The 24,269-nt window shown below is 39.0% G+C and overlaps 2 protein-coding genes across 6 annotated transcripts in view; one reads left to right on the top strand and one right to left on the bottom strand.

Moving 5' to 3' along the window:
• The window catches only part of CMSS1 (cms1 ribosomal small subunit homolog), a 416,392-nt gene that overhangs the window by 321,996 nt on the left and 70,127 nt on the right, over nt 1–24,269 (bottom strand). The gene's annotated exons all lie outside the window — the stretch shown is intronic.
• The window catches only part of FILIP1L (filamin A interacting protein 1 like), a 348,713-nt gene that overhangs the window by 261,729 nt on the left and 62,715 nt on the right, over nt 1–24,269 (top strand). Inside the window, exon 1 of one of the 5 annotated variants that reach the window (XM_043994139.1) lies at nt 23,720–23,850. The exons of the other annotated variants lie outside the window; for them this stretch is intronic. The gene's annotated coding sequence lies outside the window, so the exon portion shown is untranslated. Of the gene's footprint in view, nt 1–23,719; nt 23,851–24,269 lie in introns of those variants that run through there. 5 annotated transcript variants of the gene reach the window in all.

The following is a 24,269-nucleotide window of genomic DNA, read 5'->3' as shown; positions in this document are numbered from 1 at the left end:
TCAGATGTTTACTAACTAAGGCACTTTTTCTGGGCTCTTCTGGTCTTGTTTTGGTACAAGATTTACACTATTTAAACTTTTATATTAAATTATAATCCATGTTAATGTAATTTCTCATGTCCATTTCTTGGAGCTGATTACCCATGTAAACAGTTCATTACTGAGATGTTCCAACTGTATGTCACATATTGTTCTCATCACTCTTCTTGCTTTTTATTAAATCTGACCTTTGCAGTGACAAGTCCTTTAAAAAATTATTAATTATATCCTGAACTTAAGAAATAAAACAAGGATTTCTATAACACAGTAGAATAGAAAAAAGTTGGCCTTACTATGCTTTAACAGCTGATTCAGGGGTAATATCCTGATCGCTAACAAGTTTTGACAATACATGTACTATATTATCCAAATAACATAAATAGACTCTTAATAATTTATGAACACCTACTTTGTGAATATTCTATATGGAACTGGACTACTCAGTCTACAAAAAAGATAGCCCACAGCAAAGGGGAAGTAGCTCTAAAGCCACTGAATTTCTTTTATCCTAGGCTGCCAGTGGCTCATCATGGGAAAGAGGGAAATGTGTACCTGGCATAAGGAATCCCATGTCTAAATGTGTTTTGCCAGGAAAACAATATTGTAAATAGAAGTTAAGTTGCAAATTGGCTCATAAAGAGCCATTAACCAATAATATAGCTTGAATTCTATACATTTTTGACAGATTTATTTGGAGAGCATTTTCTATCATGAGTCCTTTGGAAGTATCTTGGACCACTGTATTACTCAGAACTTAACATTTTGTCCAGAGATGAATGTGTTCTGAGTTTCAAGCAACCGATTTACTCAGATCTTTTGGAACACAACTCATTTATAAGTTGTAGACCTGCTTATATTTGGGTTGTCCCAGATTCATCTTATTCTCTAGTCTATGATGGCAAGATACACCATTGCATTCCATTAATGAAATGAGAAGCAAAATACACTAGTAATGTCATTTTTAAAATCCAAAAAAATAAGGTGAATTAAAAGTAGCTAGTACCTGCCTGACTCTGTCCCTGTCCCCTTACTATTGAAGCCTCGTAAAAAGACCACAGGAGGGGCAGGTAGGTGGCACAGTAGATAAAGCACCAGCCCTGGAGTCTGGAGAACCTGAGTTCAAATCAGACCTCAGACCCTTGACACTTACTAGCTGTGTGGCAAGTCACTTAACCCCAATTGCCTAAAAAAAAAAAAAAAAAGACTACAGGAGCCTCTTCCCAATATGGTTGTGTCCATCACTTTACTAATTCACATATTAAAGCTCCATCCATTAAAATTTTCTAAATAGGACTAAATTGCTTATTAGTTTTCTGTGGTCTGATGGTTGAAAATAAAAAAAATCAAACAGCATTCAAGATTCCTTTTCAAGCAGAAAAAATCATATAAATAAATGAAAACACAAGTTGGATGACCATAACGGTACCCCACTCGCCCCCCAAAAAAGATTCTAAGTTTATAATCTTTAAAACACATTCTCTAAACTACTAAATGCCAGGAATAAAAATAACATTTAATCACCTGTTTGTTTTTTTAAAGAATGTTAATAAAACCAGGGATAACCACAAAGGCCAACACAACATTCAACTATTATTATCTGCAATTCTATAACTATTAAATTCAAATTGCTTATAAACAATGCAAAATTCAAGAAGAAATTTGACAAGGATTAATCAATCCTTGCTTCTTTATGCCACCCCTTCCCTCCAATCCTGGCTATCTGTAACAATTAAATTAAGTTGAGAGCTGACAAATGCCTATGTTTTAGGCCATAAAACCTTCTTTATGCTCTGGCCATTTAGATGTAAAGGAGCTTCAGACCTAAGAGATTTACTATATAGCCCTACAAGGCTATATGAGTTTCTCCAACTATCAACTTGAAAACAACCCCTGCAATGTGGAAGTTTTGTATATGACAACCCTTCATATTCCTGCAGATAGTCATCATGCCCCACCTTGAATCTTCTCCAGTTTACATGCCTAGTTCCTTCAAACCATCTTCATGTAACATTAAGTCAAGGTCCTTCACCAACCTGACTGGCCTCCTTCAGACCCTCTCCAGATTATCAATGACCTTCTTAAACTGTGGTTACCAGAAGGGCTAAGGACATGAGGGATATTACCTCCTGAATTCTCAAGGTCTCAGGACTCAAATAATAACTATATTGTTAACTATGATCTAGTGTTCAATAAAGGCAGTTTCTTTAAAAAGTGTTCACATATACACATACATGTATCCAAAGACCTCAAAAGGAAAGCTGTTTAAATGAGAAATATTTCCTTTAATAACCAGCCTCTGATCCAAGCACCCAAAGTCATAACTGTAAAAGAAAAAGTATCCAAAAAAATGAGGTCAGTCAGGTACCAGAGAGGAAAGTTCCAGCAACATTTTCAAGGGCATTTCTGACCCAATATCTCTTACCTTCCAACATTTTAGTCCAAAATTATTTCCCAGCTTTTATTTTAAAGAATTATGGGGGCAGCTAGGTGGCATAGTGGATAAAGCACCGGCCCTGGATTCAGGAGGACCTGAGTTCAAATCCGGCCTCAGACACTTGACACTTTCTAGTTGTTTGACCCTGGGCAAGTCACTTAACCCCAATTGCCTCACTAAAAAACAACAACAAAAAAGAATTATGGTGGTAGAGTAAAAGTATCTTGGTAACAGAGAACAGGAAATGTTGGGGAGAACAAAAGTGGATTTTAAAAAAATCTAAGGGGAGCAACTAGGTGGCGCAGTGGATAAAGCACGGGCCCTGGATTCAGGAGGACCCGAGTTCAAATCCAGTCTCAGACACTTGACACTTACTTGACCCTAAGCAAGTCACTTAACCCTAACTGCCCCACCAAAAAAAAAAAAAATCTAGGTTATATCTTCTTTACCTAAGACTGAAATAAAGTTTCTAAATATATAAGCCAAAAAAACTAACATTGATTAATTTATTATATGAAACCACAATTTGGTAAGTAAAAACTAATCCCATTCCTTTTTTTTGTGAAAGGCTATATCAGCTGAGTTGGAGGAGCTAGTTATTTCCACAAAACCAAATACCATGCCACATATAGTATTAAAGGAGGGAATAAATCTTAAAAGGTACTCACATTAACTTGGTCAAACAGATTTTATGTTTCATGCTTGAGGAGAGATGGCTTTTTCTAAAATGATGTTAAATGCATTACTCTCCTATAAATTCAACTCCAGACAAGGTGAGAATTAACTCATCTCCTTTAAATTAATTACCCGAAGTTAATTATTCCTGATGAAACTGACAGTGTCGTCTGCAAGACTAATGGTCTAAAGTTGAAAAAGGGGATGGGAAGCAAGCCAGTAACTGCATACAAAGAAAACTACATAAGTGAAAAAAATATAGTCTGTTAAAAAAGGCTTTTGAGAGAATCCAAGGCAGCCATATAGTACAGCGAATAGAGCACTAGTCAGGAAAACCTGATTTTATTCAAACCCTGCCTCAGGCACTTACTAGGTGTGTGAACCTAGGGCGAGTCACTTAACTCTGGTTTGCTTCAGTTTCCTTATCTGCAAAATGGGAATAACAATAAATAGCACCTATCTCCCAGGGTTGTTGTGATAATCAAATAAGAGACCATCATCATCACCACCACCACTTATAGGAGGGGTGACTGTTTTCATTATTTCCAACTAATCTGCCAGAGTGTGGTACAGTGTACAGCATGCCCTATACTATGCCACACTGTATCTGGCACCAATAAGACCTAGCTCAAATTCAACCACAGAAACTGTGTGACATTGGGAGAGTTGAGCCTCTCGGGGCTCTAGTTTCCTCATGTGTAAAATGAGGGTGTGAAACTGTATAGCTGTTAAGGCCCCTTGCAGCTCAAAATCAATGATTCTATTAATTTATTTAGCACTCAAAAAAAAATTCATCCTTTTATGAGTCAGAAAATCTGCTAATGGTGTAAATGCTGACAATGTATAGCACCACTACAGCTTCAAAGGGTACAAAGAAGGTAAAGTTAATCCATCAATATTTATGAAGCAGCAGGCAGGGCACCTAAGATAGATCTTGGCCTGGAGTCAGGAAGACTCTTCTTCCTGAGTTCAAATCTGGCCTCAGGCACTTACTAGCTGTGTGACCCTGAGCAAAATGTTTGCTTCAGTTTCCTCATTTGTAAAATGAGAAGGAAATAACCAACCACTCCAGCATCTTTGCCAAGAAAACCCCAAATGGGGTCACAAAGAGTCAGACATGACTAAAGCAACTCAACAGCATCAACAACAATCCCTAGCATCTAGCAAGGTACCTGGCACATGTTAGCTGCTTAATAAATTCTCATTCGCTGATTATCAAAATGGGTTTATAATCTTGAAACATCTTGGCATCAACATCCTCTAAGTGTGACCTTGATCCCATCCCCTTCCATCTTCTCTATTCTAAAATTCCCCTTCTATTCTAAAATATCTTCCCATCTACTAGTTCCTTCAAACATATGTCTTCTTTGTCCTTTAAAATTGTTTATCCTCCCCTCGAGCTCTTGACTGACATCTTCTTTTTCACAAGCTTCTAGAACAAGTAATCTACATGATTTACCTCTACTTACTTGCCTTTCAATCAATGAGCCTTTTTCTGGCCTCCAACCTTATTGCTCAAATGAAAGGACTCTCTTCCAGTTACCAGTGATCTATCTATTAAATTGCCAAATGTGGTGGGCTTCACTTCAATCTGCACTCTTTGCGCTCTCTCTAATGCATCTGAAACTGCTGACTACCCTCTCCTCTTGGCTACTCTCCTTTGTGGGTTTCAAAGACACTACTCTCTCCTGGTTGCCTATCTGGCTGACCCAATTCTCTATTTCTTTTAGTGGATTATTATCTCTATCACACCATTAATTATGGGTTTAGCCAAAGGCCAGTGCCCAGACCCTTTTATTGCACCCTTTATATTCTCTTTTGGTGACCTGATCAGCTGTTATTGGTTTAATGATAATTTCTATGCAAATGACTCCCAGACCTATATATCCAATCCCAGTCTTTCTCCTGAGCTCCAGTCCCTCATTACCAACTGCTCAGTGGACATTTCAACATGGATGTCCCGGAGATATCTGAAGCTCAACATATCCCAAACACAGCCCATTATCTTTCCCCCCAACACTCCCATCTACTGAATTGTCTTATTTCTGTTAAAAAGTACCACTAGCATCCTTCCAATTTCCCAGATTCATAACCTCAGCATTATTTTACCTCACTTTGAACCATGGTTGGTTGTTTCAACCTTCACCATACCTCTCACATCTGGCCTCTTTTCTTTATTTTCTATTTCACAGCTTCTAACTTAGGTTGCCCGCTTTCTCCTGGAATGCTGTCACTGGCCTCCTAAATCAATATCCCTGCCTAAAGTTTCTCCCCATTTCAATGCATCCACCACAGAGTTCCCAAAGTGACTTTTCTTAAACTCAGATTTGAACATATAACCACTCCCTTACTCTGTCAACTTTAGTGGCTTCCAATTGCTTCTAGGACAACATATGAGCCTTTTTGCTTGGCCTTTAAAGTCTCTGAAAATTTTGCCAAAGCTTATCTTTCCAGTGTCATTACACATTCTCTCTCCTCCCAAACTCTGAGAAGCAGTCAAACTGGCCTTATCTTTGTCCCCACAAATGACACATGGCACTCCATTTCCAATCTCTTAGCATTTGAACTGCCTGGGCCCCAGGCCTGGAGGGAACTCCCTCCTCACTTCTACCTCATATAACCCTTAAATTATTTCTTGTTGCTGCTTCAACACAATAATCTACACCATGCCTTTCCCTTTTCCCTCAAGTGCTAGTAGCCTCCCTAATTACCTTATATTAATTTTTAACTTATTCTGTAGTGTATATACATGATTTATAAGCATGTATATGTGCATGTGTACACACACACTGTCCTGAAAGTCTTAATGCATTTTAAAGCATTAATAGCTTACATATATATATATACATACATATATATACACACATAAAAAAATGTTATATATATTTTTTCACTCTTCTTCACATGTTGCTGAACAGAGAAAAATCACTAATTACAAATGGGTAAACTACATTTTTTAAAACTTTATCTCAACTGAGTCCCCAGTGCAGCAAGGCAATATTTTGCACCTCTGTAATCAATTCACTATTCAATCCCCCACAGAAGATTTTCCAAATGTTTTCATCAGTCCTAAAATCTCTCATGGCTCCCTATTCCTCACTCTCTCTCTCAGTGGAGAACTTTGCCTCATATTTCATTGAGACAACTGTAGTCCCTGAGAGCTCCCTCTTCTCCTATCCTTATCTCACCTTACTCAGCTGTATCTACAACTATCACCTCCTTTACCCCTATCCATTTAAAGAGGTTCCTTTCTTCTTGTAAAGGCAAACCAATCTACATGCATAAATGATCCCATTCTATCCCATTTTCTCCAGCAGGCTGACCCCTCAACTTCTTACTAAGTCTCCAATTTCTCCCTTTCTCCTAACTGGTTCCCTAATGCTCATAAATACACTGATGTCTCCTCCAGGCTCAAAAAACCCTCCCTTGGTATCTTACATCTTTGATGGTTTCTTTGAGAAGACTGTCTATAGTCCAGGTCTCCACTTCCTTTACTCTCCCTCCCTATGACCTCATCATAAGACTAAAACCCACCCTCACCAAAGTTACCAATGAATTCTTTACTGCCAAACCTAAAGATCTTTTCTTAACCCTCATACTTCTGGACCTCTCTGTAGCCTTTGATATTGTTGATCATTGTCACCTCTCTAGGCTTTGGGGACATTACTGTCTCTGGCTCTCATTCTACCTGATGGATCACTCCTCATTCTCCTTTGATGGAACTTCTTCTAGGTCACTTCTGCTCACCAAAAGTGTCCCCTCCAGGCTTTGTCCTGGGGCTCTTATCTTCTCCCTCTGTACTATTTCACTTGGTGATCTTATTAGGTCTCAGGGCTTTAATTACGAGCTCTATGTGGATGATTCCGAGTTCTATTTATTGATCCCTAACCCTTCTCTTAACTTCCAGTCTTGCATCTCCAGTTACTTATTAGACATCTTGAACTGGATGTTCTGTCGACATCTTAAACTCAACTTGTCCAAAAGAGAACTCATTACCTTTTCCCCAAAGCCCTCTTCCCTTCCTGACTTCCCTATCAAAAGTATCCCTGGGGGCAGCTAGGTGGTGCAGTTGGTTGAGCACCTGCCCTGGAGTCAAGAGGACCTGAGTTCAAATCTGACCTCAGACACTTGACACTAGATGTATGACCTTGGGCAAGTCACTTAACCCTCATTGCCCAGACAAAAAAAGAATATCCCTATTCTTCAGTCACACTCACACTGGCAATTTAGGTATCATCCTTTACTATTCATTCTCTTTCACCTCCTGCCCCCGTATCCCAACTGCTGCCAAATTGTGTCCATTTTTCCTGTGCAACATCTCTCAAATACGCCCCGTGGCCTGCCAACACTGCCACCACTCTAGTGCAGGCCTTCATCACTTCATGCTTGTGCAGTTGCGATAGCCTGCTCACTGGTTTCTCTGCCTCATTTCTCCCCTCTTCAAGTCTCTCCTAACTCCAACTCATCCTCTACACAACTATCAAAATGATTACCTGTCAGATCGAGGCCTTTAAAGCCCTTTAACCTGGTTCCTTTCTACCTTCCCAGGCTTCTTACGCTTCACTCTCCCCTAAGCTCTTCTTAACACAGGACACTTCACTTCCAGATTCCAGGAACTTTTACTGACTGCCATGCCTGTAATTCTCTCCCTCCCCACCTTCACCTGATTTCCCTGGCTTCTTCTAAGTGCCAGTTAAAATCCGCCCCCCCTTTCAAAAAGTTCCTTATCCTCCTAAATCTTAATGCCTTCCCTCTGAGATTATCTCCAGTTTATCTTCTATGTATATTGTTTGTACATAGATATCTGCAAGTTGATTTCCCTTTAGAATGTGAGCTACTTGAAAGCAGGAATTTTTCTCCCCTTTTCTTTGTATCCCTAGGGGTTAGCCCAGTACATGGCATATACAGTAGGCATTTACTAAGTGCCTGTTGTGATAATTATCTCCCCAAAAGAGGGCAGTGTCAATGGCCCTCTTTGGAAATTGAAGTTTAATACAAAAAAACCCAAAAAACTAAGATTTTGGCAACTGGTCCCATCACTTCTGGCAGACGGAGGGAGAAGAAATGGAAGCAGAGTCAGATTTTCTATTCTTTGGCTCAAAGATCCCTGCAGACAGTGACTGCAGCCACAAAATAAAAAGGTGCCCGTTCCTTGGAAGAAAAGCTATGGCAAATATGGACAGCACCTTGACAACAAAGATTTGTATGATCCAAGCTATGGTTTTTCCAGTAGCAACGTATGGCTGTGTGACTTGGACTATACAGAAAGCTGAGCACTGCAGAATCAGTGCTTTCTAATTGTGGTGCTAAAGAAGACTTTCAAAAGTTCCTTGGACAGCAAGGAAGTCAAATCAATTAATACTAAAAGAAATGAATATAAGTTATCCACTGGAAGATCAAATACTGAAACTGAAGCTTAAATATTTTGGTTATATAATGAGAAGACAGGACTCACTGGAAAAGACCCTGATGCTAGAAAAGACTGAAAGAAAAAGAGGATGGCAGAGGACGAGATTAATAGAACATGATCGGGGCAGCTAGATGGCGCAGTGGATAGAGCACCGGCCCTGGAGTCAGGAGTACTTGAGTTCAAATTCACCCTCAGACACTTAACACTCACTAGCTGTGTGACCCTAGGCAAGTCACTTAACCCCAATTGCCTCGCTTAAAAAAAAAAAAAAAAGAACATGATCCTGAACAAACTTTTGAGACATGGTGGAGGACAGATGGGTCTGGCATGGGGTTACGAAGAACAGGACACAACTGAACAATAACAACAACATGAATTGTAGCTTCTTGAGACTAGGATTTCATTCTTTCTTTTCTTCCTTCCTTCCTTTTTTGTCTTTGTCTCTCCAGTGTCTAACATAGTATCATGCACATGAAGACAGCAAAAGATGTTATACCAGTGATTTCACTGGTAGAGGAAATTAACAAATAAGAAAACTGTCTCCACCCCAGACACCTTCTGCCACCACTGTCTCACACGATGAAGTGGTCCTATTTACTAATGCCACCCTCTATGATCCCATTCCAACCTGTCTCCTCCAGGAGAATGCCCCTTTTACTATCCTCATTTTTTCACTTATCTTTCCCAGTCTAATGGCTGTTCTCCTACTGTTTAAAGACATGCCTCAAAAAAACTTTCCCTTGATCCATATGTCCCATATGTCTCTTGCCTTTTGTGGCTAAACTCCTTGAGAGGATCTTCTACAATAAGTGCCCCAACTTCCTCTCCTCTCACTCCCTTAACTCTCTACAGTCTAGCTCCCAACCTCATCATTCAACCAAATCTGATCTCTTAGAAGTTAGGAATAATCTCTCAATTGCCAAACCCAATGGCCTTTTCTCAGCCCCTATGCTTTTTAACCTCCATACAATTTCTGATGCTGCTATGGTCCTTATTACCCCTATTGCCCTCTTCTCTCTAGGTTTTCACGACCACTACTCTCTCCTGGTTTGTTCTCTTCCTACCCACCCTTCTAACCTCTCCTCCTCAGTCTCCCTTGATGGATCTTCTTTCAGATCACACCTGCTGTACCAGGCCCTCTTCTTTTCTCCTTCTGTGATACTTCACTTGGTGAGCTCATGAGACTCATAACCATATATCATGGATTCCAGGCTGATGATCTTGCCCTCACCTCTCTGCTCACCTCCAATCTTGCATCTCCAACTATTAGACACTTCAAAAATATGTTCTACAGAACATACGATATCTTAAACCAAACTGAACTTACTGTCTTTATCCCTCAAAGAATCCTCCCTTCCAAAGTTTCCTATTACTGTAGAGGGTGCCATTTTCTTCCCAGTTCCCCCCAAGGCTTGCAACTTAGGTGTCCTCATCAACTCCTCATTCTCTCCGTCACACCCCATTCCAATCCATCCTCCACTCAGCTGCTAAAGTGATTTTCCAAAAGCACAGGTCTGATCATGTCTTACTCCTTACACACACACACACACACACACACACACACACACACACACACACACACACACACACGCACACAATTCCAGTGGCTCCCTATCACTTCCAGGTGTTTGGCACTCGAAGTCATTTGTATCTTGGCCCCCATCCTACACCTTTCAAGTTTTCTTAAACATTACATTCCCCTCCTCCTCTGTCCCTGCCCCAAGTATTCTGAGATGCAGTGATCCTGACTTCCTTGCTGTTCTCTCATAAAACCCAGGGCAGCTAGGTGGCACAGTGGCATACTAGCTGTGTGACCCTGGGCAAGTCACTTAACCCTCACTGCCCCACCAAAAAAAGTGAGACTATTACCCAATTCCAGGCTTTTTCACCAGCTGCCCCTCCTGCATAGAGTGGTCTCCCTCCCTCCTTATCTCTGCCTCTTGACCTCCCTGGCTTCCTTCAAGTCTCAGTAAAATCCTCCTACAGGGAGATTTTTGCAATCCCTCTTAATTCTGGCACCTTCCCTCTGTTGATTATTTCCCATTTATCCTGTATATAGCTTGTCTGTAGCTCATCTCCCCCATTAGACTATGAGTTCCTTGTGGGCAAGAACTGTCTTTTACCTTTCTTTGTATCCCCAGCACTTAGCACAGTGTCTAGCACATAGTAGGTGCTTGATAAATGTTTGCTGACTGTGTGCAACTTATAGTCCTAGAAAACTAACCTAGAGGTTAAGTAACTTCGCCAGGGTTATACAGCCAGCATATACCAGAGATAGGATTGGAACCCACATCTTCCTGGCTTCAAAGACAGTCCACGATCCACTACAGTATGCTGACTTTCCTAACAGGTACTTAATAAATAGTTAATGACTGATATCAAAACTAGCATCCAGCCTACAGAAATGTGTGTGTGTGAAATCACAGAATCAAAGACTAATGGAGTTGGACCTTACAAGTCATTTGGTCCAACCTGTCCCTGAATCATGAATCTTCTGGGCAACATATGAAGAATTAAACAGATACTGCACTTACTCTCTGCTCTATTTTTTACAAGATGACAAGTCCCTCTGCATTCCAGAGGGATAATTTAGGCCCTCCAGGTAGATTACTTATTATGTTAAGGGGAAAGAGAAGGATTGTAGAGATGGTTGAGTTAGTAAGTTCTGGTTTCAAGAGCTACCTCTGACTAACTAGTTATGCTGCTCTGGGCAATTATTTAACCTCAGTGAGCCAGGAAATTCCTTAAGACTGTGAGTTACAGTTAGTTGATCATATTGGTATCAATAGAGGCAGTTTCAAAATGGGTCTTCTCTAGACCCATAAATTCACAGATACAGATCCTCTCCCCACCCCCCAAAAAAAGGAAAAAGAGGAAATGGCATACTAATGTTTATTTCCCCAACATTTTCTAACTTCTCATCCAAAGCATTACACACCAATTATTTATATCAAATGAATAATGCATTGGTCAACAGCAAGTAATGCTAGAAATTAATGCTAGAAGTTTTATGAGATCAAAGATCTAGAGCCCAAAGGGAACTCAGAAATCCTCTATTTTTTTTTTAAGTGAGACAGTTGGGGTTAAGTGACTTGCCCAGGGTCACACAGCTAGTAAGTGTTAAGTATCTGAGGCCGGATTTGAACTCAGGTACTCCTGACTCCAGGGCCAGTGCTCTGCACCACCTAGCTGCCCCCTCTATTTCTTTATTTAATGCCCACTATTTCCTCTATTCATCTTACAATTGAAGAAACTGGTATCCAGAAGGATAGTGACTATCCCAAAGTCACACAGGTGGCAAAGTCAGGATTTTAAACTAGGTCCTCTGATTCCAATTCTAGCATTCTTTCCACTTAAAAGATTTAACAGAAAATAGGAGTTTTTAATGAAATATAACTTTCTAGTTTGAACGTCGATGGATAAGTTTTGAGGAAGCAAAACAGCACAGTGGAAAGAGTGCCAAGTCTGGAGTCAGGATGATGCATCTTCCCTAGTTCAAATCACTCTAGCTGTGTGACCCTGAGCAAGTCACTTAACCCTGCTTGCCTCAGTTTCCTCATCTGTAAAATGAGCTAGAGATGGAAATGTTAAACCACTCCAATCTTTTTGCCAAGAAAACCCCAAATGGGATCACAAAGAGTCAGACATGACTGAAACAACAGAACAAGAAAAGACAAGTTTTAAGAACAGTTTAGTGTCCTTTAGACACTGAAGGACCACTTAGGATTCATTCCAATGGCCTGAGTTAATGAAGTTCTCCAAAGTTCCCAACTGAGAGAAGCTTCTTTAACTTGGAAATATACCTACTTTTATTATAAAGACCTGAGAATCTCTGATCTCCATCTCAATCCTATAACCTCACCTTACAGACTAAGAGAAATGAATGTCACAGTCACATGGTAGTGAAACCAGGCTAATGCTCTTTAGGTCACCAATAAGGAAGAAATTTTTAGCAGTACAACTTACTTAATGGAGAGGCGGAACTTTTCCTTGGGGAAAAGGGACTAATATAAAATATATTTCATAAGATCATGGGTAATAATGAGCTAGAAGGGAAGGGAGGGAAAGGGAGGTGAAAGGAATAAGCATTTACAAAGCATCTACTGCGCTAAGCACTTTACCAATATCTCATTTGATTCTCAAAACAACCCTGAGAGGTACTGATTTTATAAGAAATTGAAGCAAACAGGTTTACTGACTTGCCCAGGGTCACGTGTGACTGAGGCTACATTTGAACTCAGATCTCCAGGCCCAGTGGTTCATAGCATCAGAAGCCATCTATGCTAATCCATTCATTTTATAAGTGGGGAAACTAAGCCCCAGTGAACTTAAGTGGCTACACAGGTAGCCTTGACCAAATTTCAAATCTGACTCCAAATCCAGTACTATTTACTATATATATGATATATATGAGGCTCTAATCGTGTTGAGACTAATTATGAGAGTACAAACAAAATTCAGCGACATAATGAATATGTGAGGATAAGTGAGAGGGAGGAGTCAAGGATGATCCCAAGGCTGCAAGCCTAGGTAACTGGGAGGATGCTAATGCATAACAGTAATGGAAAAGTTTGGAAGAAGGAAGGGTTTGGGTGAAGAGCATGAGCTTTGTTTTGCATAGTTTGAGACATCAAAAGAAAGACACTTATATGACTTTTATGCCTTTTGGCATAAAAATTAAAGAGCAATCAAGTCTAATTGGTTCATGTAATTGAAGGTCGATTACATTAAAATGAAGGACTGAGGGTCTTTTGGGTTCAGGAAAATAATCTGTATAAGGTAATCAATTCAAAGAATGTAGACCCCACCCAGGCTGAGCTGAGCACACTAGCTTCCACTTGGGTGTGGTCTGGTGCAGGACAGTGAGTCCAAATTTGTAAGTATTACAAAGGTGAAGACAAAATTATTGCATTAACAAAATGGGAGGGAGGGAGGTCTGAATTTCCCCATGATATTGGTTATTAATAATTATTTCTCAACACTGAATATATGAAGAAAAACAGGGTGACTTCATTCAACCCTTTAAAGGTAAAGAAGATAATGAGAGTGATGATGACATCTCTAATGAGTCAGTGTTCCATTTGGTTGGAGCCCCAACCAAAGAATATACCAGGCACCTTTGGAACTGTTCCTTATTTATCATCCTCCCCAGAATAGCTAAACTGACATTCCTAAAGCACAAACCTAAAGTCACTCAAGCCTCAAGAAGTTTCAGCACTTCCCATTTGTCTCAAGGATAAAATTCTATTTGACAAATAAAGCCCTGAAGTTCCAAACTTCTTTTTCTTCAGATTTCCTATTACTCCCAGTCCAACAAATTACATTCTAGCTAATTTGGCCTGCATCTACCTCCAAACCTTCAAGCCCAAGCTTGAGTAAATGTTCAGCTAAAATGCTGTCCCTTAAGACTTTTCCCAATCTGTCCAATTGTTAGTACATTGTTGTTCAGACCCAACTTGGGCTTTTCTTTTTTTCTGCAGTGGTTTGCCATTTCCTTCTCCAGCTCATTTGTCAAACTGAGACAAACAGGCTTAAGTGACTTGCCCAGGGTCACACAGCTAGTCAGTGCCTGAGGCTGGATTTGAACTCAGGAAGAGGAGTCTTCCTGACTGTCACATAAGGGCAACATAGTGACTAAGAAATCCACAGATTTATATTTTATATTTATCTATATTTTATTGTATTTTTCCTAATTTTGTGAAATATTTCCCAATTACATTTTAATGTGGTTCAGGCTGCACTGGGGAATATTGTGGATTGTGATGTGTCCCTTGCATGGTCCAGGTGCTCCACACTTCTAAACTAATCCAGTTCCCTCATTTTACAGAAGAGGAAACTGAAGTCCAGATATTACAGGTTAAATGGCTTTCCTATAGTGACACAGTTAGAAAGAAGCAAGTCCTCTAAATCCAAAGCCATCACTATACTGTGCTGCCTCCTAGTTATAGCTCTTCTTTACAAATAAGGAAAGGAGTTTTAAAAAGTAATTCAATTGTAGATGGAAGACCAGAACTGAGTGCTTCAGCAAGTCACCACTCTTCTGCCTGGCTTTTCTTACTACTCATCCCATCTTACTTCCCACCACTTAAGTCTACTCTTCTTCTCACACACACACACACACACACACCAGGCCTCAGTACCCCTTGAACCTAGAATTTCTACCTAGAATTTCCTCCTCTACAGTCTGTAGCTTATCTACCTCAAATTCTACCTCAAATACTCAAGACTACACTAATCACTCTCCCATCTCTAAATTCCTATTACATCTATGGTCAATATTTTACAGTTTATGAAGCCTAATTTTTCAAGGGTTAGTCATATGTTCCAACCTAGTCTCTAAGTTCTTTGAAGGCAACTACCTACCTCATAATTCTTTTATAACACCCACAGCTCACAGAACCAATTTGGTGGTCACTCAATAAATATTTGTTGACAGACAGATTTAAATAAATAATAGGTTGAATTTCTGTACACATTTACATACAGTGCACCCTCCTTTCAGTATGTCTCACAGTTTTTAATTTATTTTTTGTTACATTTTAAGTGCCAAACTATTTTCCTCCCCACCCTGCGTGAAAGGACACTGTTACACGTACATGTGTGTACACGTACACTATACTAAGCACCCTTCCATCTCTGGAAGGGGATAGTATCTTCCTTTGTAGTTGATTTGAAGATGATACTCAAAATAATGTAGTTGTTTAAAGCTTTTCCTCAAACAGTATTGCTGTCACTGTATACAATGTTCTCTTGGTTCTGGTTCTCTTCATTATTTCAGGCAAGTTTTCCCATGTTTTTTTTAAATCAACCAGCTCATCATTTCTTATAGCTCAACCATATACCACAACTTAGCCACCCCCCAACTTATGGGCTCAATTTCCAGTTCCTTGCCATTACAATAAATAAAAAATAAAGCTACTATAAATATTTTAGAACACATCAGTTCTTTTCCTTTTTCCCTGATTATCTTGGGAAACAGAATAATGGGGAAACAATATTTTTTCTCTTTCAGTATGTCCTATCTATCAACAGCAGCAGTTCTAAATCTCTGATGTACAAACAAGTACATCAGTACACATATCAGTATACAGGTGGTATACATACAGCTGTAAATTGGTATGAAGAGCTGGGAAACTTATTTTCTGTCCAGCGCACAGACAATTAAAAAAAAAAACCAGACAAAATTTGAAAGTTAGTTGTCCCTCTGATATAAATACCACCTCATTCATGCCACCACCATTCATTTGGCTAGACAGCAGTGTGCTGTAAAAAATACTATTAAAATATTGTATAAATATGAAATATTAATTAAATAAATGAAATATTAATTTAAATATTAAAAATATGTTATGGCTAAAGAGATGGGGGAAGAGTGAGTTATGCTCAGGAACCTTTTTCTGCCCTAGCCTGCATGTTGTAAGCATTGAGGTGCCACAGTAAATAGAATGCTTGACCTGGAGTAAAGAGCATTTGAGTTCAAATCCAACCCTCAACAATAGCAGTGTAACCTTGGGCAAGTCACTCTGCCTCAGTTTCCCCATCTGTAAAATGGAGATGCCTCACAGGGTTGTCGTGAGGGTAAAATGAGATATTTGTTAAGTGCTTCGAAAACCTTAAATCACCATATAAATGCTAGCTATTATCACAGCAAAGTCATCACATAATGTCCCCATTACAGGTAATGAACTGAGGGAGAAGTAAAGAGTTAAAAATAACACCAAACTTTTAAACATGGTAAACAAGTGAACAGTGATAATGATATCAAAAAGCATATGAGGGAAATCTTTATGTTGGATATGAGTGCAAATCAAATATCCAGCTGGAGATGCCCACAAAGATAAAAATCAGAATTTAACCAAAAAAGGCTGGAGATATAAATTTAGGATGGGTAGGCAGCTGAAATATTTTCAAGAAAATACCTGGGAAATAACTAGGTTTGAGGATCAGGAAACAGAAAAGTTAGAAAGTAGGAGCAAAGTCTTGGGAGCCAAAAAGAGAAAGTATCCAGAAGGCGGAGGTGGTGAAAAGTAAAATAAGGATGAGGAATGAAAAAAGGCCACTACACAATTAATTAATTAGTGACCTTTGAGAGACTGCCAAGGTGGGAAATGGGGACTTTGGGTACAGATTATTTATTTTGTGAAGTGGAGAGGAAAGGCTGGGAGAGGGAAGAAGAGAGGGACAAAGGGGTGAGGGAGAAGAACAGATAGGGAGGAGGAAAAGGGTAAAATGGGAGAGCACTATTCCAATATTAAGGAAATGAATTTTTAGAACTAAGTACACAGTACATGGTACACAGTACATAATACATGGTACAAGATAGATAGTACACGGTAGATATTACACGGTATAAAGTAAATGGTACACGGTACATAGTACATGGTACACAGAACACGGTACACGATACAAAGTACACGGTACATAGTACATGGTATAAGGTAGATAGGACAAAGTACACGGTACATAATACACAGTACACAGTACATACTATACGGTACGCAGTACACGATGCATAGTACACTGTACATGGTACATGGTACACGGTACTATGAGGGAAGAAGAGAGGGACAAAGGGGTGAGGAAGAACAGAGAGGGAGGAGGAAAAGGGTAAAGTGGGAGAGCACTATTCCAATATTAAGGAAATTAATTTTTAGAACTAAGTACACAGTACATGGTACATAGTACACGGTACATGGTACACAGTACATAGTACACGGTACAAGGTACAAAGTACATGGTACACAGTACATGGTGTGTGGTACATGGTACGTGGTACACAGTACATGGTACACGGTACATGGTATATGGTACATACTACACGGTACACCTACCTCAGTTAAGTCCAACCTCTGAATGTAGTAGTAGCTATATGGCTCTGGGCAAGTCACTTAGCCTTTCAGGAGTCCTGCATTGATAGCAGGCACTCTCCTCACCCAGGAGAGTCCAACATCAATGAAATCACAGATTTGGCCCCCATCCCTATCCATACAGAATTAAAAACATGAAAAAAATTCATGAAGGAGGTGGTTCGAAGTCTTGAAGAAATTTCTAACCTGGACATTTTCACTTCATACAAATGCATGTATATTTATATATGTAAATACATGACTTTCATTCACTTCTTAGTAGATTTACATTTCCAAAGTAAAAGGCCAATTTTACCAAACTAACAACTAATTTCCTGAATATTTGAATTTCCAAAGATGAAACTTAATCTACCTCTTTTTTTTTTTAAACTTTGGCCAAATACAGATACCCTTAAAGTATTCACTTTAAATAAAACCATTTCTACTGTAATTGGTACCCATGGACTTCTTCAAAAAAGTTTTCCCTTGGTCAATGGTAGCTCTATGGATATACACTTATTTTCTTCCAAAGTTCATTACTTTAAAAATGGACTGGACAGGGAACAATCTGTACTGGCAAAGGACAAAGAAGATGACCTAATAGGTCTTTTCCATCTCTAATTTCTGTGATTCTAGGGTGTGTTTTTTTGTTTTGTTTTGTTTTGGTTTGGTTTTTTTTGCTCCTGCCATAATACTTGTGAGTACAACAATTTCTCAAAACTATTATTAGTTACTAAGGAAACGAAACATGTTTGCAGAAATAAATAAGCAAACTTACGGGACCTAAATAGTAGGCCTTTCCTCTTCCTCATTTAATTCTCTTATGGTGGCGTCATATTATCAATCTTTAGTCATCCTGCTGATGACTCTCACTGGCCTACTGCAGCTAATTCATATCTGTCCACTAGGTTTTCCACTAAATAGAAGATTCTTTATTAAGTACAAGGCTCCATGCCTTGAAGGCTTCATGCCTATGAAGGATTCAAGATCAAATTTTATATGGAGGAAAAAACTAAATAGGGCAGCTCTCAATAGAGAGTGTTTACTAAAAACATAACTGTTTCTGGAGAGAATGCATAGAGAACTCTTCAGAGAAGTAATCAGAGGACAAAACTATACAAAAACCTCCCCTAATTTCATTGATTTCAAGTAAACGGTTGTTTTTCAGTGTGTCAGACTCTTCGTGATCCCATTTGGAGTTTTCTTGGCAAAGATACTAGAGTGGTTTGCAATTTACTTCTCCGGTTCATTTTTCGGAAGAGGAAACTGAGGTAAACAGAGTTCAGTGACTTACCCAGGGTCAGACTGTAAGTGTCTGAGGCTGGATCTGAACTCACAAAGATGAGTCTTCTTGATTCCATCTACTGCATGATCATAGATTTGGAGCTCTAAGGGATTTTAGAGGCCATTAAAACCCAAACTTTCCATTTTAAAGATGAGGAAACTGAGACCCAGAGAGTGGCTTGTCCAAGGTCCCACAGTAACAGTGAGAATTTGTATCTAGGTCCTCTGACTCCAAAGTCTTTCTGTTATATGGCCTTACTCAGTGCTCTATAAAAGAAAGCAGCAGAAGGAGGATGAACAATGAAAAACAGACTGGCTACTCAACAAATACAGGGGAACAAATACATGGGAAGCAAAGGGTTTGGTTTATTTAATGTAAAGTTCAAAGTTATTCAGTTAAATAATGTGTTTAAAAGCATCTCAACGAAAGGAAATGACTCTTTCTAACAGTGAAAGGAGAGAGAGAGAGAGAGAGAGAGAGAGAGGGAGGGAGGGAGGAAGTCAGGTAGTAGGACATTTTTGTTGGTTTCAATATCCAGTGAGACTTTCTCTTCTGGACTTCCTTTTTGGCACCAAGTTCTCTGTTCCACTTGGTGTTCAAAAATCACCTTCTGCCTTCCCTTATTGAATTGTGTGGCAGAAACAAATGGAAACAGGCAACTGCGGGCTTGGCTAATGCATGGGGGCACAGCTGCTTTGCAAGAGGGTTGCACATGTGAGAGAGTACTGTGGCTCAGAATAAATTCATGCTAAAGGGTCACACTCTGGCCAACGCCAACTATACGCAGGGAATTCAATGCAACGGAGAATCGTGGAGCTCCTGTGCCCCATTCCTCCTGTCCCATTCTGTTTTCCACAATTTACTCTTAAGCTAACACAGACACAAAACATAGGATTTTTTTCTTTAGTGTTTTCATATTGATTGAGCCAAATGATAAAGAAAGCTTCAGGTTTAGAATGAGCATTCTTCAGTACTACAGCAAAGCAGGGACTTTACCTAAGGAGCTGCCCAAAAGAGAATGGTCAACAAAAGATGAGGATCTAAATTTTGTTGGACTCAACTGAATGCCTGAAGATGATCCCAAGTCACTGATGACATATAAACAAGGCAGCTAAGATAAAAAAAGGAAAATGAAGCTTGTAAAGGAGGAACAGTTGCTTTATAAAAATAAAAGATTGAGATGTTTCTTATATATTTTACCACAGACATTTCCCAATAAACATAAAAATAAAAAACATTACCTGAAAATAGTTGATTAAATGTTAATGATATACCTCTTTTCTGTTAACTGTGATGCTACAGTTAATAATGACTGTTTAACTAGAAATCTGTTGCCTCTCATTGTTAACTTTGTAGTAGTCATTGTGAATAATTTCTAAGAGCCCTGTCTTCAATAATCATAGAGTGCCCAGTGTACACTCAGGGCATTTAAAAATAAATAACAATTATATTATGATTCTATTGCTAATAGTAACATTTATAATACTGGTATAGAACTAATAATATTTCTTTGCAATTCAGCACTGTCTCAAAACATTTAGTTAAGAAAAGAAATTACTTCAATACTCATCCTAGATAAAAATATGAAACATTTTACTGATAAAGACCAAATAGATTCAGATTTTATAATTTTATATTTAAATTTTACATTTTATATTTAATTTTTAAGATGCACTGTAACTTCCTGTGTATAAAAATAAAGTGGTCAGTCTTATGGAAACAGAACAGTTTTATTTTTTTCCCTTATGCAATACCCGAGTCCCAGTAATTCTACTTGGGGGAAAAAAAGGCAAGAAAATGAAAAATATTTCTATAGAACACAGTTGAAAGAGAAATGAATAACATATTTCACATAAGTTGTAATAGATTTCTTATGTAGTAATAACATAGTGCTTGAAAATTTGCAAAGCAAAATTGGACACATGCCTTATGATAACTTTGTGAAGGACTATAGATATTATTATGTGGCAGCTATGTGGCCTGGAGTCAGGAACTTACTGAGTTCAAATCTGGCCTCAGGTACATATTAGCTGTGTTACTATAGACAAGTCACTGAACCATCTTTGCCTCAGTTTCCTCTTCTGTAAAAAGAGCTGGAGAAGGAAATGGTAAACCACTCCCAGTATTTTTGTCAAGGAAAACCCCAAATGGGATCATGAAGAGTCTGACACGCTGAAAAACAACTGTTCAGACATGACTGAACAACAACAACAAATAGGTATTATTTTCTTTACTTTACAGATAAGGAAGCTGAGGCTCAAAGGTTTAAATGACTTGATCAAGGTCATACAGTTAGTGTCAAAGGCAACCCATGTCTTCCAGAAGTCAATTCAACACTATTCCCTATGCCATGCTCCCTCTCTAAAATAAATAAATAGTCAAGTTGAGACTGAATGATACCTATCTACAATAGGCAAAAGAATTTTTATATTGCACATACCTCATAAGGAGAATGAACAATGCAGAAATGTTTCTGAGAACTACAAGAATAAATCAGGGGCTTAACTGACCCAGTTTAAGTATGAGTCAGTAGGATGGCACTTTCTGACACAGAGCAATAAGGAAGACACTTCGAAAGATCCCTTCGACCTTCATAATGGGAATGAATTGGCACTGAACCTAGGGTTCATTCCTTTGCCTGCTATACTCCGATGGCATGCAAAAGACTCTTTTAAGATGATGGGTAGGACTTGGGGTGATCTATGGCTATGAAGGTAAATTAATTAAGGAATGCATTAATTAGGCAAATAGCTTTCTTAGCACCATACTTTAACCTGGTCACTGAACTAATTATAGCCAAAAGTCAGACTAAGATGGGACATAGGGGCAGCTAGATGGTGCAGTGGATAGAGCACCAGCCCTGGATTCAGGAATACCTGAGTTCAAATCCAGCCTCAGACACTTAACACTAGCTGTGTGACCCTGGGCAAGTCACTTAACCCCAATTGCCTCACCCTCCCCCCCAAAAAAAGATGGGACATGGCCATCATTTCCTATGACTTTACTTCTGGGTCAGGTTTAGACTAGAACCTGAATAATAGAGTAGCCTAGAAAGGACCAAGTATTAGTCCCAGTCTCCCTACCAGTACCAACACCAACACCACTACTCCCTTTCTCTCTGGTACCTTAACACAGGCCTTTCATCTAGTTAACTTGTCTGTGCTTCTGATTTCATCGTCTATAACACAGGTCTTTGGATAAGATAATCTCTATCCTCTTCTATGTAAAAGAGAGGGAAAAATACAAGCCCGACCTTTTTATATGTGATCTTATGGGGGGGGGGGTGGAGAGAATGAATTATAAATAATACAAAGCACTTATAAAAAACTGAAAAATGAAGAACACCACCAGCAGAGTCAGATTGGTAAATATTCAATACCACTTGTATTTGAGTCAAAGGTAAACTCAAGGTACAGAATATGACAGGAGTACATTTAACTACAAACTCTAATCAATCTGTGTCTGAGTTTCTGCCAAAATAGCTTATGTCTCATATAATGCTTACTATGTCCCCATCTTATAATGATATGGCTTAAAAGCCTCCTGAGGGTTTCTCAATCCACTTGGGGCATGAAGGAGAGCTGACAAATAAAATTACTATAAATTACTTCATGAATTTAAAGTGTAGAAAAGCTCACTGACAATTAGCAACACTATGCCAACCTCTAAAAAGCTAATGGAAAGATGTCCACAGATTAAGTCTTCCTAAAGGGTATGGTTGCTCATCCCTCCCAGTCAGGCAAGCAAATCTATTAAAAACCCAGGCGAATATAGTATCTAATTTCTACTCTACAGCTTTATTCTAAACCATCTCTCCTATCTATTCTTCTAAAACCTCTACACATGAACATATGTACATGACAGAAAGCACACTATTTTCATTACTTTTATTTGGCTAAACATATGGAAACAATAATTCTATAGACATATGTACATCATATTAGGAAGCAATCCTATTTTAATGCAATTTTTAAAGAGCTTCTAAATAGATTCAAGCTATTAAAACTACTCAATTCATCTGAAGCCTGCAAATAAAGCAGCTACATCTATAATTTATTTAGCAGACCTGTACAATTTAGTGAGGACCCTGACTTCAGAACTTAATGCTCAATGTACACAGGAATTAGGAGGAGAACTATCATTAACCCTAAATAGGATTTATAAAAGCAAACTTCCTACCATACCAGAAGGTTACATACTTTACCCATTTTAATTTTCTTCTTGTTTGGAGAAAGCTTTTTTTGTTGGTGGAGGGGAGGGGGAGGTGGTAAGAGATTGTACATACAGAATGGAAGGAATAAGGGAGAGGAGATGATCCTTAAGCTAAATCCTACTTATCGTTTCCCCTGTGCCTATAAAACAAGGCATTTATTTTCCCTAAAAACATTTCTCTGGAAATTGATCACTTCTAACTGAATTAACTGAAATAAGGACACAGAAATTGGGGAGAGGGGAAAGAAACTACAGAAAAAGGAAGGATTCTTTTGGGGAAAAAATTATAAAAAAACAATTTCATCTGGCCTTCCCATCATCACTTGAGGAATTGTTTGGTAGTTACATCATCAGGAAATAAAATACTATCCTCTGAGGACCCCAACTCTTTACAAAGAAAAGTTTTTTTGAGGTCTGAAATCACCTTCAGGTTTTTCTCCTAGATCTACTTCCCTTTCTCTTCTTCCCTGCCCCTCCTCCCAACCCCCCAGGACTATTCACAAAAACCTTCCAGGCTTTGAGCTAGGGAACCAAGGTAGGGGGTGTCATTAAACTAATCAACTAATGGCGTTCAATGCCTTTATTATCAATAACAAGAAGGAACTGGTGCAGCTTGGCCTTCCGTACATTCTTTTCCCAGTGAACTGGATAGACAAATGAAAAACTTCACACAGTCCTGAACGTCAGCGGGAGCCAGAACCCATTAATAAGCTTTCTCAGTGCTGGCTATCACTAAAGTACACTAGTCAGACACGACGAGTCTGCACAACACAGAGTTCCTTATATGGCAATGCCATGACGTAATGCTCCATAGGCTTGGGGCATGCAAAGAGCCTATCTCTCATTGTTTAGTACAAGTCCTGGAATGCTCACATCTCTGATGTCTGAGAGGACTCAGCACTAAGGAGCAGGGGCTAAATCATGGGATTCCACAGCAGATACATCGAAGGTAAGAGAGAGTAAGCTATCTTTTCTTGTCCTCTTAAGAAAACAAGGGGCCCTTCTGTCAGAAAGAGAACTGAGCTAATGTAGATAGGTCTGTTCTCTCCCTTTCTTTCTTTTAACACGTTCTCAGAATTGCAGGCTGTAAACAGGTTTCACAAAGTGTGTTCAATTATCCCTTGTAGAAAACCTCTCCCAACTTATCCTAAACTTAAACACGAGCTGCAGAAGAGATGGATGAGGCATTTGATTTTAAATGTTAAGAAGGGGGGAAAGTTAGGTATTACACACACTTTCCAAGTGAGTGCACATGGCGTACTGCCTGTATTTAAACGGCTTTGAGAAAAAGTAAAAACGGATTGTAAAACACCCGCCGGCTCCTGCATTTGTGTCCCTGCAGTTGGGTGACAAAAGGCACATATGTCA

Source organism: Dromiciops gliroides, chromosome 3 (genome assembly GCF_019393635.1).
Source record: "Dromiciops gliroides isolate mDroGli1 chromosome 3, mDroGli1.pri, whole genome shotgun sequence".
Lineage (NCBI taxonomy): Eukaryota > Metazoa > Chordata > Mammalia > Microbiotheria > Microbiotheriidae > Dromiciops > Dromiciops gliroides.
Note: the sequence above shows the minus strand (reverse complement) of the source record. Positions and strands in the feature narration are given on the sequence as shown.